This window comes from Pleurodeles waltl, chromosome 11 (genome assembly GCF_031143425.1).
Source record: "Pleurodeles waltl isolate 20211129_DDA chromosome 11, aPleWal1.hap1.20221129, whole genome shotgun sequence".
In the NCBI taxonomy this organism is placed as follows: Eukaryota; Metazoa; Chordata; class Amphibia; order Caudata; family Salamandridae; genus Pleurodeles; species Pleurodeles waltl.
In genome coordinates this window covers 538,469,907-538,495,413 of record NC_090450.1, presented here as the reverse complement: position 1 = coordinate 538,495,413, position 25,507 = coordinate 538,469,907, and the positions used below count along the sequence as shown (strand labels likewise).

The window sequence follows — 25,507 nt, the reverse complement described above, 5'->3', positions numbered from 1 at the left end:
CCCAATGCCCTGTGTACGGTAAACTAGGGGCGTACATGGGGGCAACAGTATGCCAATTGTGGGATGAATACAGAGTTTTTGGAGCGACAGAATAAACACTGGGGTCCTGGTTAGCAGGATCCCAGTGAACACAGTCAAACACACTGACATCAGACAGAAAAAGGGGGTAACCATGCCAAGAAAGAGGGTACTTTCCTACACAGCAGACAATTATCCTGCACCATCGGTAAGTGCTCTACATGGCCAGACCTCTGCTTACCAGTAACGGAGGTCACAGACAAAACGGATGAGCCCTCTTTCGCTTGCACAGGACTGAGTACGATTCTGACGGCGCAGTCAATATGGCGGACCTCCATCTCTCTGCAGACCCGCGGCACACAGGTGAACCCATGCCGCTCCTAGACAGCATTGTGATGCGCCAGGGCCATACAAACCCGCTGCACATTGTCGAGTGGCGGCTGAGGGGGCTTGCACTACTTACCCTCCCCTGCCCACGACAAGTCAGAGAGGAGGTCTAGCCTGTGTCCTGCCCGTCAGCATCCCTGCAGCCTCCTGATAGGCACAACAGATATTTCGACCGGAAGTTCTCTGCGAGGCTGTGATGTGCTGCAGCACTCGCAGCCCTACCAGGCGGAATAGAGGGGAGCCCAGAGTGCTCCGAACAAGGAGTCACAGAGTGCGTACTACTGCAACTAGGGATTTTTACACAGAGCAGCGGCTGCAGGGGCGGGCAACCTGTACATCTACTGGTTGGTGCATAGCACCCGAGGACCGCGCTGCCTTTGTTCTTGCCCTTGCCTGTAACCATAATTAGACCGCTGAGACTGCACAGGCCTGCAGTCTGCCCACCTGCCTGATCACCACCCCTCCCAGGAGGACAGGGGAGACACCAAGTAACTGTTGGCATTTCATAGGCCAATCTTTCCCCACAGGGGAATCGAGGGGCATGAGATGGCCTAAGACCACGGGGTCTCTGATTTAGACCACTCCAAGACAAGTACGTCCCAGCTCCTGAGACAAGACGACATATCTTCCCTGCTGGTGGCGCCGCTGCCTCAAGAGCTTTTTATTTCACTGACCTGCGTCTGCAGCCTCCTGTGGTGAGGCAGTGAAGAGGACTAAATAGTGGCCCCCCCTTTATTGCCCTTCCTTTCAACTTACATCAGGGGTCTTCAAACTGGGGGGTGAGCCACCCCTAGTGGGGCCTCAAGTGATCACAGGGAGAGGGGGGCAAGGCTCTTGCCCACAGAAGCATTATGCTGCTAACAGGGCTTTGTTTTAACCTGAAAAAGACGAGCAGCAGTAAATCGCTCTTTAATGGGCCATCAATAACATGTTTTGTCTTTTATATCCAAGCTGGGAGTATGTATCTAAAGGGAAGGGACTCCAAATACTCATCAAAACCCCACTCTCACTTCTAATAATCACTGTGGATACTTTATTCATGTTAGTAAGGCCTGCCTGACCAAATATTATGTTTGACATCATTTATTTGATTGCATTTTTAAAACTGTATCAGAACCTTAATGCAATATTTAAATAAGTCTAGACATATTTAAACATTGCCAATTCATAGTTGGGCCCCAGTGCTATTTTTTCACTTGGGGGGAGTGAAATGTAAAAGTTTGAAGATCACTGACTTAAATGCTCACTGGATTGAATGGTTGGCCTGCAGACGTGGAGTCGGGAGAAGGGAGAACGCGCAGAGGGCATCGGGACAGTTGTGGGAGACTCCGTACCTCCCCCTCTGACCCCATTACTCTGCTGTCTTCTGTAGCCCTCACCAGCAAAGACCATCCTGGCCTTTTTTCACAGGCTCTGGGCCCTGCCAAGCATCACACTCCTCATGGTCCACTCAAAATATGACAGGGCAGCAGCAGCGACGAACCGTGTCTGGGCCAGTGGCGGGGTAGAAGATGACAAGAGCGCTGCAGATATGTCTCTGGCAACTAAGAACACTCCTGCAGGTTTGATGAATTCCTGACTGCTGTGCTATACATCAAATCCTCTCTATAACTGAAAACTGATGCTCTGAAAATCAATATGGGCCTCATGATGGAGGATCACAAGAAATAAAAAGAGCTAGTCAAAACTTCGGAAATAACTTTGGCCTCCCTCGGGCCAAACATACCAAAAACTGTACGTGCCTTAAGGCCCTGCAGGATTAGGTTGCCTATCTCAGAAGATGTGCGGATGATCAGGAAGGAAGGTCCAGGCATAACTATGTAAGGCTCATGGGCCTTCCAGGGCTAGTTGAAGGCCCCAGCATGGAGCTGTACCTTGAGGAGTGGTTTGCAAATACGATTCTAAAAGGCAAACACTCGACCTTCTTCTCAGTGGAGCATGCCTACATGGTCCAGGGCAGACCCTCCCACCTGGGGCCCCTCTGCAGCCAGTGGTCATCTGCCTTTTTAATTACAGAGACAGGGATCACATTTTGCAGGTGACACAAGCTAAGGTGCCTGTGGATTGTTGACCGTTCCCAAGTAAACATTAACATTGACTACACTAATGAGGTGCAGCGGCATAGATCCTCCTTCTTAGCTCTGAAGAGATGCCTCCACGAACACGGCTTTAAATATGCTTTGTAATTTCCTGCCATGCTCAGGATCATACATGAGGACATTACCACTTTTTGCACAACATCTGAAGATGCCTGGTCTTGACTAGAACACAGAGGCATCACTACCCCCTACGAACTACGAACGACACCTCCTTGGAATGTAAAGTGTAGAGACGTTGCAAGTCTCACAGCTGGCGCAATGTGATTGGCCCATCAAAAAAACAGGCAGCCAGGGAAAGGGTTCAGACAGTCGTAGAAGTGGAACCGCAAGTGGCAACTCCTTCCTCAATGGGATAGGACACTGAAAGTCTCACCTGCGGAATACTGGATGCTGCTCAGTCACTTGCGGACACATTGCCAGGAGGGGGCCCAGTTGTCACACCTCAATCAGTAGAAGAACTGGTAAAGATCGCTTATGGGTTTTGCAAGCATTATGCTAGGGCAGTTGCCGGGGGTCGCAAGCACATCCATCTAGAGCTGTCACTCTTCATATATTGCCACAACCCCACATATGAACAGTGACATAAACATTGCATGGTATATAATCTAGTTTGTTTTTCTTGCATTGCAGTGCTAATGGCCAGCCACCTGTTGGTGTACTGGTCTGGGAAAGGGAGTTGGGCGTTTATCGTTTAGCTGTTCTGCTTTTGAGTTGCTTTTCTTTAGATTGTTGCATGAGGTGTGGTAGGGGATGGGGTGCAGGTGGGCTGGGGTGGGGGGATGCCTCGGAGCTTCGGCGCTAATTTTTGCTGCTCACTCAAGACAAGATGGGTGTTGGAGTCAATCTAGAAGGAACGCACATCCTACTTAAGACCTTGAATGTAAGAAGGCTGGCCACTTATGTGAAAAGATATTGTGTATACTCATACCTCCACAGACGTGAGATCTAGGTGGCACTCCTCCAGGAGACCCATCCTACAGCCCCTGACTTGGAGGCTATGTGCCAACGATTGAGAAGCACGCTGGTAGGGACCACTTATTCCTGATATGCTAGAGGCGTCCTCATATGGGTGGCTGCAAGGGTACCACTTGTGGTGTTACACACCAAAATTGATACAAAACGAAGATATGTGGTCCTCGAGGGACTATTAAATGGACTCCCCCTGTCCATAATTTCCCTTTACGCACCCAGTACCAACCAAGCACTTTTTCTACACTCCCTTACTCCGGCACTGCTGCAAGGTGTGATGGCCCTCTGCTACTGGGTGTGGACACAGGCCAAGACCGCTCCCACCCACTGATACCGGGGACACAATCCACTACATCAACCAACACTTTAAAAAATGGGCCTCTACCATCTAGGTGCTGGACGCCTGGCGTAGCCTGCAACGCATGACTAGAGAGTACTCCTGCTACTCTGGTCTAAATGACCTACATACTAGAATACATCTTTTTTATTGTAGCCCTGATGCACTTGCTTGGGTCTTCTGCGCTGAGTACTTCAGGCGCACCTCATCAGATCATTGCCCCCTGCAACTTCAGCTATGCTGGGGACAAAGGCGCACGGGTATACCTACCAGGCGCCTCCCCTCGAATGGCCTGCAGGTTACAGCGTTTCACGCTAATCTCTCAGACCTAATCACATAATATTTTATGGATAACAAGGGCATAGTCTCAAACAGTGATATAGAGGGGGAGACGTTCTAGGTCGTTCTCCGTGGCCACACAATCAAAGCAGGATACAGGGTTAAATTAACATTGCGCAGGGAACTCCACACACTTGAAGCAGACATCAGGCACAACGAGCAGTTATCCCCAATGGACTGGTCAGTGATGCTCTGCTGGCACAGGCGAAGCCAGGCAAAATAGACTACAGAGAATACTTAGCTATGAAACACGTTGAGGGCGACAGGGCAAGCAGGCTCCTGGCTTGGCTCCTTCGCTCTTCCTCTCCCAGGACCTCTATCACTGCCATCTGTGAGGAAGTGGGTTTCTTTCTCAACACTCAGGATGCTATAAACTCCACTTTCCACTCCTACTACACCAAATTAAATGCAGCTCCGCAGATGGTAGGTCCACCTCTGATTGCACCCTTCCTGGACAACATACGTCTCACGCAACTACAGGCATCCCAGAAAGTGAACCTAGAGGCCCCCCCTCTCGAAAGCAGAAATTTCTGATGCAATTAAACAAATGGCATGCAGCAGGACCCCCAGTGTGGATGGCTGGCCAGAGGAGTTCTATTCCACTTTTAAGTCTTAACTTCCCTCGCATCTGCTCAAAGTCTTCAATTCAGCTTACACTAAGGACATCCTCCTCTCATCCCTCAGGAAAGGGGTACTGGTGATGCTACCTGAGCCAGACATGGACCCTCTGCTCTTGATGTCATACCACCCTCCCTCCTGGTCGAACTCAGACTATAAAATCCTCAGAGATGTGCTGGCCAACCGGTTCATTGCCATCACACAGCACATGATACACCACAATCAAAATGGGTTTGTACCTGGTATGAACACGTTCCTTAATCGGCACTGCCTTTTTATGTTGATGAACAGGGCACGAGCATCGGGTGCCCAACCCTGGGTCAGGTCACTTGACACAGTAAAGGTGTTTGACACCGTAGGGCGGGATTACTTGATGGAAGTCCTACCGAGGTTCGGGGTAGGCCCCAGATTTCTCAAATGGATGGTGCTACTGTACAACTCGCCTCTTGCTCGGGTGAAAACTGACAACATAGTCTCTGACCTATTCCGCATTGGTCGTGGCACCCGCCAAGGTTATACATGTCTCCAATCATTTTTGCATTGGCTATGGAGTCACACACATGCGCTCCGGAAGCAGGCCTCAAGCTGGGGTATTTACACTGAAAATCGCAGGCATATAATCTCACTGTACACAAACGTAGCCTTAGTGCACCTATGGGGTGATAGTACAGTAATTCCACAGCTTATGGAACTGGTGTGCCATTTTGGAGTAACCTCCTGATTGAAGGTAAACTGGGACAAGTTCCATCTGTTCCCTCTGATGGCTCTTTTTGCAGACCAGTGGCAACTGCTACAAAACACTCAGCTCCCATGGGCCTGTGACTTGTTTAAATACTTGGGGATCCGAGTCTACTGCTCAGATAAGGACTTGGTGGCCAGTAACTTGGGCAGGGCTCTTACAGTGTTGAGATCCTCTCTCCCATTCTGGACATTCTTGCTGCTTTCTCCTATGGTTCGCATCGCCATATCTAAAATGCTGATCCTCCTCAGGTTGTTGTACTTTTTCCGCTATCCCTGTTCTGCTAACCCAAAAAATATTCTGGGAAATGCACTCACTCTTGACAGCTTTGATCCTGGGCAAGGCTAGGAGGCGTGTTGCACTTTCCAAAGTATATGCCCCGTTGGAAGGTGGCAGCTTGGGTGCCCGAACTATGAATATTATTATGCCACTGCACAGTTACCTGTTGGCTAGGGAGACACAATATGTCCGAACTGGGGCGATGTTTTGACGGGTCTCAGCTGCCTCTTGTCCTAGAATGGCTGCTGGGGTCTGATGCTGTGGTCCCCAGAGGGTAAGGGAACATTCTCCTGCGAATGGGTCAGAAATGCTGGAACACTTATATGATTAGGAGACACCCCAAACCTCCATACACCCCAGAACTACCTCTTTGGGCGATGCCTGGCTGCACTGGACTAGGCTCCAGACCTGATGCAACCTAATGGTCGGAAGCTGGTCTTACGACCTGGGGCAACTTCTTTAATGACAAAATTCTCTGTACATTTGATAGCTTGGTGGATGACTATGGCATACTGCCTAACTCCTTCCTTATATATGCCACACTCATGAGACACCTGCATAGGGTCTGGCACAGAACCTACGATGATCCCAGACACCACATTAGTTTTACGAACACTATTGACACACGGGAGTGGTCGCCGGGCAGTCACGCACTTATATAGCTCTCTATGCGCAGTTAGGTGGAAGTCACTCCATTCTCTTCCAGATTATTGGGACGAGACACTGGTCACCACGTTCATGTACAAATAATGGGCACAGAGGCTCTTTTCAGCGAACGCTAGACTCAAATACACACTATTTAATCACCTCCATCACACTTACCTTGCCCCCGAGAGATTGGTGAAAATGTATCTAGGGGTCCCGGACGCCTACCAGCGCTGCTGGACAGATAAAGCAAACTTCATGCACATGGGCTGGACCTGTACCCAGCTAGAGTCATACTAGCATGGGATAATGGAGATTCTATCAGAGGCCTTGGGCTCTCCACTCCGAGAGGATGCCCTGCCCTGACTACCAGGCGTTACTTACTGTTCTGCAGAGCATAAACCCATCAACAAATGTATTGACCTACCTTTAGTTTTAGCTAGGCACAGGATAGCCATGAGCTGGAAATCGGCTATGGCCCCACTCGTTCGACAGCGGCTAAAAGATCTGCGCTCTGGCTTACTAGCTGAGCAAGAGGCATTGCGAAGTGCTGGAACAGGGCCCCGAACGCCATCTAACCCCCCCAAATTAGCAGAGATACTTAGAGACAGTAGAGTCCAAAACTGATGACAGGACACCCTGATCACCTGCTTGGATACTTTTGTGAGTGGGGCACTGCGAATGTGTGCTTCCTTCCTTCCTCTTCCAACACTCCCTTCTCCTTATAGAAAATAGAAGTCGCGCGCAGCTAACAATAGCTCACCTGAAGTCACTCCGTGTCTAAATGCTAATGCTGGTGGTCCCCTTCAACTACACGGAGAGGAGTGTTGTCACCTCCCTCCCCTCCTTGGCCGCGCTCCCGCCCCCATGGCACTTCCTTCTCAGGCGAATAAGAAGATCATACACCTTACGATGTGTATACTTCATTGTTTATTGTTCTACTGATTAATGGTTGAACACCTATAACTGCATTGCAAATGCCATTGGGCACTATACAGACACAATGACAGTTTGGATTACACTTGTAATATCGACGGTCTGCACTGTAATATCAGTAGAGATTGTACATGTGTTAACTATCATATACCGATACTGAAACTGTATTGCCTAGTTCTGTAAATTGGGAAAGGCTCATAAAGTGTGTACTGTGTCCTTTTTTTGCTGATATGGTTCTACTGTCAAAATCCCTATATTGTGTCTGAAAGCTATGGTGGCAGCACACCGATGTGTGCAAATTAATAGTCCTGAACAAATCTTTTCTTCTGTGTCAGAGAGGAGCAAGGCCTACTGGCCCCACTTTGTTAAAAATTCCGCTGCAGTGTGGGACCAAAGCCTTGCACAGGCACTCTGTGTGCATGTTGCATAAGTGTCTAATTTGTGTATGTACCTACAATGTAGATATTTTTGCTGGGACCAGTAGTATTCATTTTAGAAGACCCCGGGTATAGTATGGCAAAAATGGAGGATGGATAGGGCTTGCCCCGACAGTAGAAATGTATTGTAGGAGGGTAGAGATTCAGACACTGACGTGAGGGAGGATGGAGCTAGGGCTACCTTAAGAAATTCTATGACGACTTCTAGCAAGGGATTGATGATAGATTTTCTTGAGCAGCACCATTTGGTGGGTAGAAGGGGAGAGTGGGAAGAGGCTGTTAAAGGTGAGCAGTTTCTAGGCAGGACTTACCATTTTGTCTGTCCAGGATTGCCACTTCAGGAAGGTTGATGACAGCTAGGTGCAGAGTCTTTGCACTTCACTGCGCGCATGTTTTGGATACCCTTCCTTGCAACTAGTAACATAACTGCCTGCTTGAGCGTCATCATCTTGCACAAAGGGTATGTGTACACTACATCCAGAAAATTACATTTGAAAGGGAAACATCCCAAACTGGATCAAGGGCTTTAGACAATCGATCCACATCCACTTTCTGGAAAATGAGAATAAAAGTGGGACACAAACCACCTCGCTTTGTTCTGGTTCCAAGTTCTTCTTGACCAGGGAAGGTGGCGCTCTGCAGAGTATTCTAAGAGCTACTGCATGAAAAGGGCTGCCGTTCCCCAGACAACCAGTCCCATAGAAATCAGAGGGCCTCACCTGAAGTATGCACAATTTGCATGAGAAGGGGCGGGTCGTTAGAGCCAATAAACCCACCTACCTGCTCAGAGAGGGTAGAAGACTATTGAGCACTGCAGGAGACACGTGTCCAGGAGGAGACGCCCAGAGTGTTCCTGGCATGTGGAACGCCCTGATATAGTGGACTACCAGAGAGAGAGAGAGAGAAGTTGCCCCACATCTCGCAGTGAAGTTCCTGTAATCAACTGCATAAAAGAAGCTATTAGCCAGAATGTCATGATGCTGTCTGACACCACGACAGCACCCCGGAAGAACCGTAGCTGCCGTAGCCCATGGCATACCACCGTGCAGAGCCATCACCACTGTCGAAGATGAGCATCGATCTCCAAACGTCCTAAAGCTGCAAATGCAGGTGACGAGCACCATCTGCACCTGGCCCGAAGATGCAACTGCTGAAGATGAGCACCTGTCTGCACCAGGCCCAGAGGCCACAATCGACAAAGAGTGGCACCAACCAAGCAAGTGCCCCGGTGGATGGAACAGCAAAACACAATTGGGAGAACATGCTTTGATGTATATAGTGGATCATGTTGATTATAATCAGACAGATTGAAACGAGCAGGTGTAGCAGAGCAAATATGTTGCTAAATGTAGCTTTTGGGGGCACACCTTCAGAGATGCCAATGGCCAAAGGCCCTAAACCAGCATGTTACACTACAGTAGCTAAATGTAGTCAGTAGCCAATGTACTACCATGCCCTCCAGAGACAACTAGCCTGAGACCATGGGAAAAACCTTAATAAATAATGGTTATAATCTCACAGAGAAAGCACTTGAAATATAGATATGGCAATGCTGCCATCTAGTGTGGAAATCAGTGGCTTACAGTTTAATCCGAGTAAGGAAGATGTCAACTCAGAGGGTTTCTAACGTCTGAAATCAGAAACCGATAACCGGACGCCCTATCTACGAACTATTCAATGAGATAATCTCTGGTGATCCTCACCTGTACCTAATCAAGGTCCATACCAGAACCTTTGTGTAAGTTACGACAGACATGAATGCACTTCCTAGTGTGGGGCGAGACACAGTAGCGGAAGGCAGGACCTACTAATTCACCCCAATATTCACTAAAACCTACAGGGGAGATTGAAACATTGTAACCCCATTAATGTGTGTGGCATTTCCCTTTGCTGTGAGATTAAAGTACTTTATTTTAAAGTAAAAGATAATCACTGGGCAGGACAAAATATTATAGTGTGTCTATTGGTTGATTGTTGACATCTGACCTCTGCTCTCCACAACATTACCCTGAAAAGCCTTTTAAATGCTTGCCCTGGCAACCCTGAGAGTAAAGCGCAGTTAGGCATACATGGCCCATTTTGCAGAGCCACAGTGAGACAGACGTCGGGACACCAGAGGGAAACAGCCCAAAACACTATGGCATGGCCCAGTAGCCCTCTGCATTGTGTCTGAAAGGCATTATGTCGTGGTTTGGGGAAAATGGAGTCATTTGGCACCTCACCCATGCTATCACTAACTTCACCAGGCATGTGGCACAGATCTAGATTGCAATGATGTTGACGATGGAAGTTCAGACAATTACTTAGTGCTGGTAAAATTGCAACAAACTGGTTTCTGGGTGCCCGCAGGTAGCACTAATACCAGCTTTCATTTCCTCCACATTACACTCCTGTTGCAAGTCACCCTTATCAGACCTTATCGGAGATTGAAACGTCCTGGACAGCAAACAAATGCAAACCAAAGCCATTCAAAAACACTCTTAAACAATGTGCAGGGTGTTGTGGGGTTCACTGCTAACAGATAGAGGTTAGTTTAGGAGTGGGTAGTGGCAGGATGTAATAACAAGCATTTACAATGCAACGGGTCTTGCGTTTGCTCGAGTTAGAGCTATTTGCGTTTTAAACTCCTAACTGGACCTTTCTTACCACATAAACTGAAAAGTAAAACAGTTTCACATAAGCAAGCCCACGGCCACAAAGAAGTGTGAAGGAAACACACAAAAGGAAACAGAAGCTCGCTCGCAGTGAAACGCATCGGCAAAAGTGCAATTATCCTTGTAACCGGCAAAAGTGCAATTAGCCATGTAACAGGGTCGATGTCATGCAAAGCGTTCGACTACTGCCCAGAGAAATTGCGCTGCCTGCGAAATAAAGAGAAAAAGTAGTCCAGAAACCATGGAGCCTCGTATTTTTTCAGTAGTTGGCCAATGCACTCGAGGAGGGCTAAACACCGGAAAAGGCATGACGTATGCATGCCTTTCACTAATGAAATGAAGCAAATTTTAAAAGGCAAGCCCACAAACCAACCAAACTGATGGGCGTGGTTAAAGCCCATAGAGAGATGACACCAGAGACAGAGCGCTTTGCGCTCGACCCTAAAGAGGGCCTAGTTGCTTACCAAAATAGATGTTTGTTCCTGGAGTTAGTTGAGGAGCAGGTGGTGTCTTCATGAGTTATGGGATGGTGCTCAACTTCAATAAATATTTTAACAGTAACACTAACGTGGGCCTTCATATTTCAGTAAATTTATCAAAATTCCCCTTAGGATAAACACCAACGTGTCACACAATACTCAAAGCTTGCCACACATACAAGTTACACACTAAACCACTTGTTCATCATAAATGGGTACCACAAGGATTAAGGAAAATACATATGATTTTAATAATATATGTATGAAAAATTATGAAAATATGTATCTTCTTTTGTGCTCTGCGTCCAAATATCATAGATATATTAAAAACACATACCCAAAAATAAATAATATTGATGCAATAATCAAAAACATAAACCTCATTATTTTCAAAAACAAAACTCTAGAGGAGGCCATGTGTTGTTTTGGGGAGGGACATGCTGGGGGCCATACTTTAATCATCGATCCATCTACATGGCTTCTGGTTTATTATTGTTTTTTTTGGGGGGGACGTATTTAACTTTTCATTTTTAGTTAAGAAATGATATTATTTGAGTGAAGGTGAGATACGACTTGAGGGGATTTGCTGCTCGCAGATTGGTTTATGGACTGAATTTAGGCAGATTGGATCGCTTTGGTTTTACAATTGAAGGCTGACTCTGAGATGCTTAAAGCAAATCCTTATATTGTAAGCAGTGGCGATTTGGTTGTTTGGGAATATTTCGACCTTCAAAACCCAGAAAATCAAATGGGGGACATATAGGTAAGATCTATGAGAAAGACACATGGAGGGTTTCGGTTTGATTGAAAGTTATTTTAAAAAATGGGGTAGTGGTATTAATATGATGTATGATTAATTTGTAACTAGCAAGACTCGTCGGAAAGGACTCCTGAGCTAAATAAGAATTTGAGAGCCTGCGTTGGGGGCAGTTCTGATCTTAAAATAAAGGATTTTAATAAACAAACAGATTTAGCGATGTTTTAATCAGGTGAAGCCTCTCTTAATATATAGGTCCACATAGGTCTAGGGTGGTTAGAAAGGGTTTGTTTGACTGGGTTCTCCGCTCCCTACAGGGTATGAATGTATTGCATGCTCCTTGTGTTCATTTGCATTGTGACAAGAACTGCCTAATTGTTTCGAAAAAATAGAGCAATAAGAGCTCTATTGCCCTGGAGATATCACCATTGGGTGAGTTCATACGTTTGAGTTACTGTCCAATTGAGATCAATTCACCTGTTTAACCATTTAGGGCGCTTAACTGTAAAATGGTGAATGTCGGATATGGATCTGACGGATGAAATGTTCAGTTTTACTGTGAGTGTATAGGAGTGCCACAGTGGTTGGGTGGTGCATGTAGTTTTAATAAGGTGTTTATTGTTTTTTTTTTAATGATATGTGTTGTGTATTATATATGTTATTTTATGTTGTTAACATGGTGTCATTGTACTCTCATAGATGTTTTTTTTAATCTGTGGGACATAAAACCATTTGTGTTGTCCTAAAGAAGGTGGTTTTTAACATTTCCAACTAAACACGTTGACGTACATATATTATTATATATATATATATATATAATAATACACATATATACATAATCTGCTGTAGACTGGGAGACCCTACATGAGAAACTGATTGACAGGATCATGGCTCTCAGCTGATACCAACAGCAGATTTGCAGATTTCCAATAGACTAGCTGACGTGTCTTAATTGTTCTCCTGTGAGTTATTGTTTTGTTTTTTAAAAGAAGGGGGTTTATGTTTTATGATTTGGATTATTGCATCATTATTATTTATTGTGGGGCATATGTTTATTTGTGAAATTTTTGGGAGTAGAGCACAATGGAAGATATATATATATTTTTATAACTGTTCATTTATGTATTATTAAAGTCATATGTATCTCTTGCATTCCTTGTGGTCCCCGTTTATAGTAAGTGGTTTGGTATGCAGCATGTATGTGTGACAAGTTTTAAGTATCGTGTGGAACTTCAGTGTTTATCGTAAGGGGAATATTGCTGAATTTACTGCATAGTGGTGTATTGACCCCTTGGTGTGAGGGGGCCCTCTCTTTTGATTAGACTTTCATATTTCAAACAATGGTCTCATTGCTAAATCATGAACAAACTTGTTGCTGTGCATATCACTGAAATTAGTATATAGGAGTGATGGAACAGCTTGTGCCTTTAAGGCACATAAAACCGTTCTATCAGTCCACTTTCCATTAGAAATACTAGGGCGGCATTATACTGCTACAAAGTTGAGAAGAAACTGGACAGACTACGGGGCAGATTTAAAAGCCCCTTGCACATCCTTGCGCCACATTAGCATCATTAGCCAAAAACGCTGTGCCAGATTTACAAAGTGGTGCATTGCGCCATTCTGTAACCCTCGCAGTTACATTATGCCTAGTCCAGGCATAATGTATGCAAAGGGGACGTTCCCCAGTTAGGGGGGAATGAAAAAATAGGCCAAAGAAATTTAAGAGATTTCTTTGTGTCATTTTTTTCAGCACTTTGAACGCTTGCTCAGAGCAGGCGTTAAAAGGTGACACACCATTGTCTACAATGGGCCTAATTTTAGGTGCTAATCCTGCAAAGCTCCGAACTCGCAACACAAATTATCTTAGATATGGCGCACATATGGTGGCGTAAGGGGGCACTAGAAAAGTGGCGCTTTTCATAAATCTACCCCTAAATGTTATACCATGCCAGAGCTGTAGTATGATATTTCCACTTGCTTTCTGTCTGAGGTATCCCATTAGCCCAAGGCTTCTCTTTCACTAGCTCTTCAGAAAGCACCTTAAGTTCACAGTCACTGAACTTCCCCTTCCTCATGTGTTTAGAGGGCATACTATCAAATGGTGTTGGTTAGGTGTGCGGTATGGTTGTCATGGTCTGAGGACTGAAATAGACTGCGATATCCAAGACAGCATTCACTGGTTATTCTTCAATAGTCAGATTTCATCCAATCAGGATATTAAAGATGTGAAAATTGTTATAAATACCCTGGTGGGTTTCCGATGTTTTGTTCTTAGCACCGATATTGAGCTTTCATTCAAAAATTACAAATTTTCTGATTTTATTTCAACTCCTGTAGAAATGCTTCTTTGTACATGTGCGGTATTGACTCAGAGTATATCTGGGTGTAGTATTACTGTTTGATATTGCACATGTTCTAAATACAAGCAAAAATACCATTTATATTAGTAGGAAATAACTCAATTTTGATCAATGCATATAAATATGGCCTGGGCATTTGTCGATAAACATCTAATCTGACATTATTCCCCATGTCAACACTTTTAGCATGTTTGGTACTTTCTTTAACAGAAAATGTTTTTTTTATGGCAGTAATTTTGTGAAACACAATCTACTGCTATCCTCACCAACTAGCGGCCATCTAGAAAAACTATCAGTGTTATTGGACAGCAGGACTAATGATATACTTAGAAAATGCAAATTTAATGAGCGTGAACTACAGGTATTTGCTCAGGATGAATTAAGGAAGAACTCAGACTCATGGGTCATCTTTTTGCAAAAAAAAAGTGTGAAGATGTGCACACATATTTGGAATAAAATTATTCAGAAGATTAATGCAGTTACCTCACACCCTTCCACAACTGAGGGTTGTACCAACGAATTCAATACCTCAGGCATCGTATAGCAGACCTCAAGTACAAAGGCTGGTGTGATACCTTGGCTATTGGAGAAGACCCATATGTACATATACCCACGTGTTTATATCTAAGTCGGTATTTTTTATTGATTTGTTTGTATTACACGAGACAGGCAGACAACTAAACCTTGTAGGTTCTCCCAAGAGGGTCTAGCAATATTTATTGCAGTGCAAATCTTCTACACCAAAACCCTTGCTGAACAGGGTTATTAGTAAGATTCCATGTAACAAAATACCTTTCCACAGGTTTTAACAAGGTCGAGTAAGAATCCTCTGCTAGGTCGTATTGGCTTTAACATATGCTTTTCATAATAAATAAGTCAAGCTTACTGCTTTTGTTTTACTGTTTCATAACAGATCGACCTACGGCATCTTACCTAACTTTCCCCAATAAACCAATCATCCATATATCTTTTGAAACTGGCTTGTTGCCATAAACAACTTTGGCCCGCTGTATTGAGCAAAAACTTTAAGAAAAGGCACCCGTCAGGCAAAGAGTCACAAAATTACAAATATACAAAATTGCAGTTGACAAAACAAAGTAAAACCCTTCCTGAGGAGGTTAACAGAATTATAGTGAAGATCACGTATCTTCAAGGCTTGTCAGTGGGGGTTGCCAACACCAAAACACTTACCTACTATGGCAATATGTCACTTTGCATGTATCAGAATACCAATCTACAGCCTTTAACACGGTGCGATGATAAATACCACTTAAAGTAACAATGTAACAAATAAACAAATAAACAAATACTTTTCACAACAAATGAACCAGGACTACCACATTTTTATAACTTTCCATAATACACAGATCAGTCTACAGAATCTAAGATAACGTTTCACAGTGAAGCAATGAGGTGTACTGCCTGTAGCATTGACTTGTCATAAACAGCTTAGGCCCAATGTATTGACCATAAGCTTTCCCTCAAGGCAGCAATAAGGCATACAATTATAAAATTAGAAGTATATATAATTACAGTGGACAAACCAAAGTACAACTCCTCCTAAAAGTGATCAACAAGGATTATCACAGTGCAAATCATCTATCCCTAGCGTTTTTCAGAAGTGGGTTGCTAACATCAAAACACTTGTTCATCTGTGAGATTCCAAGTACCAAAATACCTGTCTACACCATTTAACATAATGTAATAATCATCCACTCCAACAGATCTATTGGTTTTAACAAATGCTTTTCAAAAGGAATATGCCAGGCCTAGCGCTTCTGTCATAACTTTTCTCAATACACGGATCAGACACATAACTTTCCTACTTAACCAATAAGGCCTATAGTCTATCATAGGCTTGTAAAAGACTTGTCAACATACCCACCTTAGACCTACTGTATTGAACATTAGCTCTACCACAAGGCAACTATCAGGCAGTCATACAATTACAACTATATAGAAAATAAGGTTCGCAAAACAAAATACTACTCTCCAAAGATTCCCTAACAAGGGTGATCAAACTGCAAATCTTCTACTCCCAGGGCTTGTTCACGTGAATGACCAACACCAAAACACCTGCCTGTCTTGCTAATCTGTGAGACTCAATAGGAAACATACCTCTTTACTGGCTTTGATACAGAGTAATAACCCACCCTTAAAAGCATACTGACGTTAAATGCTTTTTAAAATAAATATTTAAGGCATACAGCCCTTGTCATAACATTTCACAATAAACTGATTGTACCTATGACACTGGACGTACCTTTTGCCAGGGAACCAATCGGGCCAATGGCCTTTATCACTGGTTGGTCACCATAACCAACTTAGGCCTTCTATACGGACCAAAACCTTTCCAAAAAGACAACCATCAGTCATAAAATACACATATATTTACTAAATTACAGTTGAAAAAAATACAATCCCCCTAAAAGGTCCTAAAAGGGTTCTCATAGTTTAAATTCTGTACCCTGAGGGTTATCTGAGTAAGGAATACCCAACTCTTTGCCTACTACGATAATCTATGAAAGTCCATGTAACATACTGTTATACAGTGTGAAGAAAATCCACCCAAAATGCCTATTGGCTATAACATGTTTTTCACAATAAATACCCCAGGCCTACTGCTTTTTTGTAAATGTAAATAATAAACTGATTCGGCCCATATGTTTGATCACTGAATTGGCATCAAACATTTCAGTGCTGCTGTATTAGGCATAAGCTTCCAAAAAGTGTAATACGTGTACTGTTTTTCAGCGAAAGCACACAACTTATGTTTAAACAAATGTATTATTTGAACTCAAGGAAACCAACGTGAAGAGTCAAAGCCCCTCTCTGAGCAGAGCCTTTGAATGCTGTTTTCTATTGAACACATAAAGTAAATCCAGTCAGGCCCAGCAATTGTCCTACCTGGAAAGAGAAACACAGCAGAGAAAGCATCTGCTGCCACTTAGTGCCATTAGCCCTGCCAGCTGAGTTGTAATAAACAGGGCAGATTTGCTTAAAAAACTGTAAAAAAAATGTTGCAGCAATACCATTTGACACCCAAAAGCGCAGGACCAGGATATTAGTAGCCTCTCTGGTCTCCTTTTCTGATGGGTCTAACAAGCTCAATGATCTCCCCGGCGCAGAGTAATTCCACCCTCTCTGGATGCCTCACTATCTGTTTCTGTTGTAGACAGGCTGTTTCAGGTTCTCCTCGGCGCAGACTACTTCCTCTCTCTTGTGCAGGTTGCCTGACATGTAGGGACTGCTTCAGAGCGTGGATGCTCCATCCTCTCGCTACTACAGCCCTCCTGCTCTCAACACTGCAAGATCCATGTTATTCTCCCTGCAGTTGCGTATGGCAAAATGATGTGGGGCTCCCATGCAGAATGGGATGAGGGGTAGAGGTTCCTTGTCACCCAAGCATCCTAGAGCACATTCTCTTGACTTAAACAAGGGTCTGGAAGACGAAGAGGTCAAGGACAGACTTGTGCTGGGGAGTGAACTAAAAGACGTCCTGCAGCACCTCAGATAGAACTTGTTTTTGAGGAGTTTCTGTGGAGGTGGAGGAGGATTTATTTCTCCAATATCAGAGGAGGGAGCAGGAGACTTTGCTTTTGCATGGGGCTGCCAGGAAAAATTCTGTCTAATGTATGCAAGGAGGGGGTTAAACACATTTCTTTGTTTTCTGGCAAAAAGATATCTGCTCTAGGAATTCACAGAGGAATTTCCACTGGTGGTGAAGGTTGACTACTTTATGACTGGATTCTCATGATATGGTAAAATAATTTCAGAGAAGGATGCAGCAATGGACTTACTGCAAAAGCGGGTGAATTTGGCTTTCAAAAGGTCTTTCGCCAGGGCAGGCACTGACCTACAGTAATATTATTCAATTCCAATTAAAGGATTTTCAGAAGTTGGTAGACCAAACTGATCAAGGGTTAGACTTTACTGCTGCACTCTCAGTGATGGAGCAACCAGTCTGAATTTTGTTGGACATATTGTTCTACTCACTGGGGCCGCGGAGCAGGGTCAGTGATAGCCGCCAGAAGGCAGATTTGGATGAAAGGCTGGGAGGCAGACACTTCCCAAAAACTTTACCTATGCACCACCCATTCAAAGTTTTGAGCCTTTCTGGATTTCAGATGAGACTGGTGAAAAAATCATACGAAGGCACAAGCTGATGGCTCCATTTAGACACCTGTCCAGAGGGAGGTAATTTTCAGGTTGAAGGGCTTTTGGTTCATTTTTTCAACCGAGACTTGAGAACCAGTCATTTCATGGGAGAGGACAAGGTCAGGGAGTACCTTCAAAAGGGAAGCGCCGGTCTCAGTCTGCAAAATTTCCAATCCGGTTTCGGATCTTCCAAAGGCATGACTATGTTGAGCAGCAGCATCTCTTACCAGTGGGAGTAAGATTGATCTAGTTCCTGGAGACCAGCGGATGGTGGAGTTTGTTTGTCAAGGTTACTGCATAGAATTTCAAATAATTCCAGGTTACTCTTTCCGCTCTACCCCTCTTTCCACAGACCCTCAGGAGGCTAGGAATTGTTGGAAGGGATACATAGGCCCAGACGTACCAGAGAAGAAAAGGTTTCTGTTTTATTTTATTACTGATGCAGATGTTGTTGGATGTATACAGAATAGTGTTAGACCTAAAAGAAGTGAACGCACACATCCTGAATATGACATTCAAGATGACGTCCGTGCAGATAATTTTACAATACATAAAGGCTGGAGATTTTTGTGCACTGTGGTAGCCCGTAGATGCATATTTGTGTGTCACAATTCACAGAACTTTTCAGAGGTTCCTGAGATTCTACTTTGCGGACAAACACTACTAGTCCCAAGTTCTCCCCTTTGGATTGACTATCTTGCTTAGAGTTTTCAACAGGATATTGCCACCTTTGGCAGGGGTAATTCATGCAAGGTGTTTTCAAGACTTTGCTTATTTGGATGCGCTGGCTGATTTCTTGCTCCTCTTATTTTAAGGCTGGCCAGCATGTAAAAGAAGTATATGAGCTGCTGGGAGAGCACAGATTTGTGATAAACCACGAGAAGTCATAGTTGGTGCTATCACAAGCTTTGATATTGAGAGAGACACACTTCGGGACCTTTCTGTGGAAAACAAGAAAAGAGAAGCTACTCTAATCTCTCCTCAACTCTCCCAACCTTTGAGGTGCCAATGACATGTAAGTGGATGAGAGTGCAGGAGTTTGTGACTTCGACTGTGGTGATCCATCCTTGGGCCAGACCGCATCTGTATCCATTGATTAACCACCTTCTTTTATCATAACAGATGCAAGTGGGATGGAATGGGAGCTGAAAGTGGGGAGAAGGCGGTGCACATGGCATGACTTTTTTGCACTTGCAATTTGTATTTTCTTGCATTTTGCTCCAGCTACAAAGTGTCACAATGTTCAGCTAGGAGTGCATAATGGAATGGCACTTGCCTATATAAACCATTAAGGACAATCAAGGTTACTGACTGGTTCTTGCTGGCCAAAGAGATTTGATGTGGGCACAGAATGGAGGACAATCGTCCGTCTCTATATGTAGTGCTTCATCCAACATGGACTCTCATAGATTAGAGTAGTAGGCAAGAAAGAATGGGCCTGCCACCTGAGTAGGATCGTCCCCTTTCTGGAATCGCTGGCGCTGGCACATAATCAGGAGGGTTTTTACAGAAGACTCAGGTATGTGGGATGCCAGAGGTTGACTTGTTTGCATCCGGGCAGAGTACTATTCTTTCTCTGTTTTGTTGTTGTAACCTCTGCACAGAGGCCTGGAGAGTGGATTATGTTTCCTTTCAATGGCCGTAGGGGTTGATGTATCCTTTTCCTCCAACCCCACTAATTCTGAGTGTCTTGCAAAAGATCCAGGAGGATCGCACACCTGTGAGTTTGGTAGTCCTAACTTGGCAATACCCATGGTTTCCTCTTCACTTCCAGCTGGCATTGAAGGATCAATGGACCTTGCTACTGTTTCCATACCCCCGCCCCCACTTTTCTTAGGGTTTGCTTGTTCACCAGCAATTAAGGTACGGATTTTCAAAGGGTGAACACGCAGGCGATGGGCTGTTCTGGGGAAGTGGCAATTTTCATACAGCAGTTGTTCGTTTGATGTTGATGGAGTACTCCAGCCATTGGAAGAGGTTTGAAAGCTGATACAAAGCTAAAAATGTGGACCCTGCTTTGGCTGATGATTTGACTGTGCTTGATTTTCTAAAGGATGGTTTCCTGCTGGAACTATCAGTGTCTACTCTGTGGGCCCAGTGGGCAGCTGTTAAGTCGTTTAGAAGCCCACAATTAGTCATTAGTTTCCTTTGTGACAAGGCGCTTTATTCTAAAGAGGGCAGTGATCCACTGCCCAGTCCCAACATGGAATCTGCTGATAGTGCTTCAAACACTTCAGAAAGCTTTACTGAGCCTTTACATTTGAAGTTTTTTTGTTGCAATATACTCAGGCGGGAGGACAGGAGCTAGGATCACTTTTGAGTTCAGGGTCTTTTTGACATTCTAACCAGACAAGATGGTGTTACGACCGAACCCTGATTTTGTGCCAAAACTCTCTTCAGTTTTTCATTGGGCTTCTGATTTAGAGTTGCTAGCGTGTTATCAGGTTCCTTTCTCCCAGGAAAACGGAATTGTTCCAAACATTTAGCATCCATAGGGCGCTGGAAATGTATTTGTTAAGAACAAACCCCTTTAGGAAGGTGGATTTTTGGCTTGTGACATATGGTTCTTCTGATCAGGGCCTTAGGCCTACCAAAGCGGTGCTAGGGTGGTGGCTGAATCAAGCCCTTATTCTGGTGCATAAGAAACAAGGGGAACACCTTTCAGCACAGGTTCAGTGGAAATCAACAAGGGCAATTTCAGCTTCCTGGGCGGCCTTCAGATGAGCTTTAATGATGGACATATACAATGCAACCTCTTCAGCTATCCCTACACCTTAATGAAACATTAAAGGCTGCAGAAGGGGTTAAATCTGTCAGCGTATTTTGGTTCCATGGTGCTGGGCAACATTGTGGAGGGGAAATGGAGTAAATAAACTTCAGTATGGTTCACAATCAGATCAGACGAATATGTTATCAACTGGGTTGAAGCCGAGATCCTGGCTTGGGTATAAGCCTAGTAAATAGGGACTAGGACAAGGAAGACGGACGAGGAGGTAACAGCCCAATAATGGTCCGGTTTCTTCCTTGTCAAGGCCACGCTTCCCGCCCCACCTATCCTTTGGGTTGTGGAATTCGACTTTGGCTTCAAAACTGGTGAAAGGTTTGGAACAACAGGAAGCAGGAAACTAGGTATTCCACGCTTTGGGGATAATCAGGGGAGGGGCAGGAAATGGAAGCCATCTTCAGGATGGAAACGTTTGTGTTTAATTTGGATAAACTTCTCAGTAAGTAAAGAATGTGATGAGGAACAAGAACTATGAGTAATGGAGATTACTGATCAGTAACCGGGCCATCATTTCTCCCTTCCCATCTTCCTTCATTCTCTTATCCAGGCTCGACTCTCCTCTCTCCTTACCCGGCAGGTTTCCTGGTCTCCCTAGGAAAGGGAGTAGCCAGAAAGTTAAAATACCCCCTCTTTGAACTAAAGCTCTGATGTCAGCAAACAAGCGAGACAAGTGAGCCCTACCTTTCCCAGAAGATCTCCAATGTTTCTACCATCCAAGCATCTATCGATTAATCCTTTCACCGTTCCATTCGCCTGCAGATATCTATTTCACCTTTACATTCTGTAATCTATTCATTCTTTCATTCAACATTCACAATGTGTCTATGCCATCCATTCATCTACTCATCCATCCAAATAACCATCCATCTACTCTCTCATCCATCCTTTGTGCACTCTGCCACCCATGCATCCACCCTGCCAATCATCCATCATCCATCCACTCTTCCATTCATTCACTCACCCTTCCATCCACTCATCCATCTATCCAGCCAATCTGTCATCCGTCCACTATCCATCCATCCAGTCTGCCATCCATCCACTCATCCTGTCACCCACTAATCCATCTATCCATCCCTTAACTCTACCATCCATGCACCTGTCCACCCCCTATCCAGCCACCCCTTTACTCTGCAATCTTTTCATCAGCCCAGCCACTCATCCATTCATTCGCTCATTCATCCATGCAGCCTTCCATTATTACTCTGCAATCTGTTCACCTGTCCATCCACGTATCCATTCACTGATCCTTTCACCCACTCATTCATTGACCCACTTGATCATCCACCCACTTATACATCAATCTTTCCATTCAATATTCCTTCCTTTTGTTACTTCTCTATCTACCCATCTTAGGTTCTTTCTTGTTCCTGCTTGCCCTTCTTTTGACGTTGCATTAATTTCCAGCTTTGTCTGGAGTTGCAGCCAAAGGAGCCCCATAAAGAAACACATCCCGGCTGCAGCTGCTAAAGCAGGGGGTTCACGACGCCCCTGTCCATAGGGCAGACCTATTCGTTCTCACAGATGGGCAGACTGCCTACTTTGATCTTTCTCTCCCGCCCCTTGATGCAGGCTGTCCCCTCCCTCCGGTGGGCCCCGCGCTGTGCCTGATGCAGCTCCCCTCCTCTCCCCGCCGTGTGCTGGGGTGCAGCGCCCAGAGATGGCGCATATCTACGGGTATGGTGCGACCGCGCACCTGCTAATAATGCAGCTTTGTCACACGGTTTGGAGGAGGGGCTCGCTCCTCGATTCAGCAATGACGCCAGTATGGGTATGGGGGGCTGAATAGGGACGGGAAAGATAGCCGTCTACACTGGAAAGCTGTAGAACCGGAAGCGAAGGCTGGGTTCTGCATCCAGGTCGCTAAAAAGGTGGGAGGTGGCGGGGGCTTGTATTCAGGGTCCGGGGGCTGCACCTGCAACTTGCGAGTGATTAAGATGCTGCGAGAGCACTGATGCTTTCTATGAGCTGCACGGGAGAGGGGGTGGGAGCTGCGGGGTAGCGCTGCATCTTTAGGGTGGCTGCTGCATTTGAGGAGCCTCAGTACACCCCGCGATCTCTCAGTGACATCCTTACCTGTATTGGAGCCTGACAGGGCGGGATCTCGCTCTCTATCCCCGGACTCGCCTCGAGCACCCGAACAATGCGACCGTCACCTGAGCACTCTGCGTCGCTGCGCTCTGACACTCTCACCATCCCTGCGACCCCTAACGCAGCTTCTAGAGGGGAGGACAGCAGGCGTGCGCAGCGCCTTCTCGTCACACGGCACCTCCGTGAGACGGGGACGGCTGATTATGTCACGATATTAAAACATCAAAAGAGGAGGCCGAAAGATGTTTCTGCCTAGCGCTTTGCTGAAAAGGGTTACACGTAAATCTAAATATGGGCAGAGGCAATGTTTCATGCCGACTGCTCAATGGGAAAAATGAGTCCAGAACATTTAATCTGTGCAGCATGTGATTTGGTATTAATGCCTAACTCGGGAGGCAGATACTGTAAAAACGAGTAATTTGATGAGGGAATGAAAGCCCCAAGTGTGGTTTAGTTTATGTATCAATCTGCAAATGTATATACTAGTATATAACCGAGACTAAATTATGATTGAATGCATTTTTTTTTTTTAATGTATTTATCATTCAAATGGGAGGTCATTTCCGTCTTCTACTTGATTTACCAGAAAATTCCTGAAAAGTACCCTTTATGAATTTGATCACTCCTGCAGAGGGTAACACAATGTAAATAATGTTAGCACCGTGTCCTGGAATCGTGAGGTCAAGTGGGTAGTAATGATGGAATACAACACCTCCTGGCCTCCTTGATTTTGAAATACATTCCAGACATTTTATCAGCAGTTGGCATTACATGATCATTTCCAAAGAGCTCCTGGCAGCTACCAGTACTTTAGGATTTTCAGAGCTGCCTCTTTCATGATGCAATTCCAATAGCTAACGCTTCTCGAGATTGAGAGGGCCAGCACGAATCACACTTTGTGCTTCTCTCTTCCACTCGCCATTATGTTAACTTTTAAGACGTTAAAACGTTCCTAATTCCATTGAAGTGTCTCCTGCCTGCAAAGCAGTAAAAAGGAGAGAGTTACACACCCTTATTATTTTCTGTTACAAAACCAGATGCATCTTCATTTGTTTTCTACAGTTTGTAATCCGGAATATTCTTTTGGAGACAGTGTTAAGAACAACTTGCTCTTTGCGCTACTTTGCCTCAAGGGGGCATGGGCATTTCTATGCAACCAGTGCTTTAAATGGGCAGGTGCTGTCTGGTACTGAGTGCCCGCACATCTAAAATTTGAAAGGGAGAGTACCTGCACTTCCCAGCACTGGTGCACTACTTGTAATGGGAGATTACTGGTACTACTCGATAGCATATAAATACTCTGTATCATAGAGTACTTACACTTTTATATTTACATTTCAGGATTTGTAAGCAACCAGTCATATGGGCACAAATTCCTATTTACGACATATTTGGATGGGGCTTTGCACCAAAATATATACTTCCTCAAGGCAGGTATAACGTTAGAGAAATGTACTGTATAGCACATATACAACGCTATATACATGTTAAACTATGTCAAAGCACAGTATTTTGCACTAGAAGAGTACCCTTTCAGTATAAAACTTGTTTGACTTGATCGACACACCTGTGCATTTTGGCAGCCAGCAAAGGGAGAGAAAAAAAAGCACCATATAAGTGCCATATCTTCACCATCATAGCACTGTTCTGTTTTATCCCTTTTAGGGAGCGCAGGGCAGTAGCTTTGGTTGCCCCCTCAAAAGATTTTATGCAAGCAAGAGAGTGCCTATCACGCGTCCTAATGTCTGAATGTAATTCAAAAAGATATGTGCATCCAAAATATTTTCTAAAATAAAATAATAAAACAATGTTATCCTTGATTTACAGGTTGCATTTCTTTCATATTTGAAGATTCTTTTAGCTGTTTAAACTGTCTTGCGTCACTAACTTGACTCGTCTCCTGGAGGCAAGCCAATCAATCGTCTGCTTTTCAACTCTGCCTCAGTTTTGTCCCGGACTTTTCAGGCTTACCCATTCCAACATCAGTTTAAAATGATCTGTAATGTCAGAGAAGGGCATTGCTGGATGATCACACTCACAATACAGAAATGCTTCTCTGCATGTCCTTGACCCTTGGTCACGCAGATGCTTCTACCGCAGAAGTCAGCAGAGCTGGAAGGTGCTCATGTCTTTCCAGCAGCTCGCTTGCTCGAGTCAACTCGTAAGAAGCTCACCTGGGCCTAGCTTTTTGTCCTTCTGGCCAGAAGCCTTTGCATCCTACCATTGGTCAGAAGAGTCTCATGACTTCAAGGCAGGGTGAAGCAGCAAGCCATGACCTGGAGGAAAAAGTTAACCAGCAGAGTGCTATTCTGGAAAATACTTTTTGGGGATAGTGCTGTTGACATAATTTCACCAAAATCACAGGGGTAGCAGAAGTGACAACACACAATATAATCCAGATGACAACAGAGTTAGTGACG

At 44.7% G+C, this 25,507-nt stretch overlaps 1 protein-coding gene across 1 annotated transcript in view; it reads right to left on the bottom strand.

Annotated features, from left to right (window-relative positions):
• The window catches only part of LOC138265856 (outer mitochondrial transmembrane helix translocase-like), a 114,009-nt gene extending 90,767 nt beyond the window's left edge, over positions 1 to 23,242 (bottom strand). Inside the window, exon 1 of the mRNA XM_069213953.1 lies at positions 23,073 to 23,242. The gene's annotated coding sequence lies outside the window, so the exon portion shown is untranslated. The remainder of the gene's footprint in view (positions 1 to 23,072) is intronic.
• Positions 23,243 to 25,507: the final 2,265 nt, after the last annotated feature.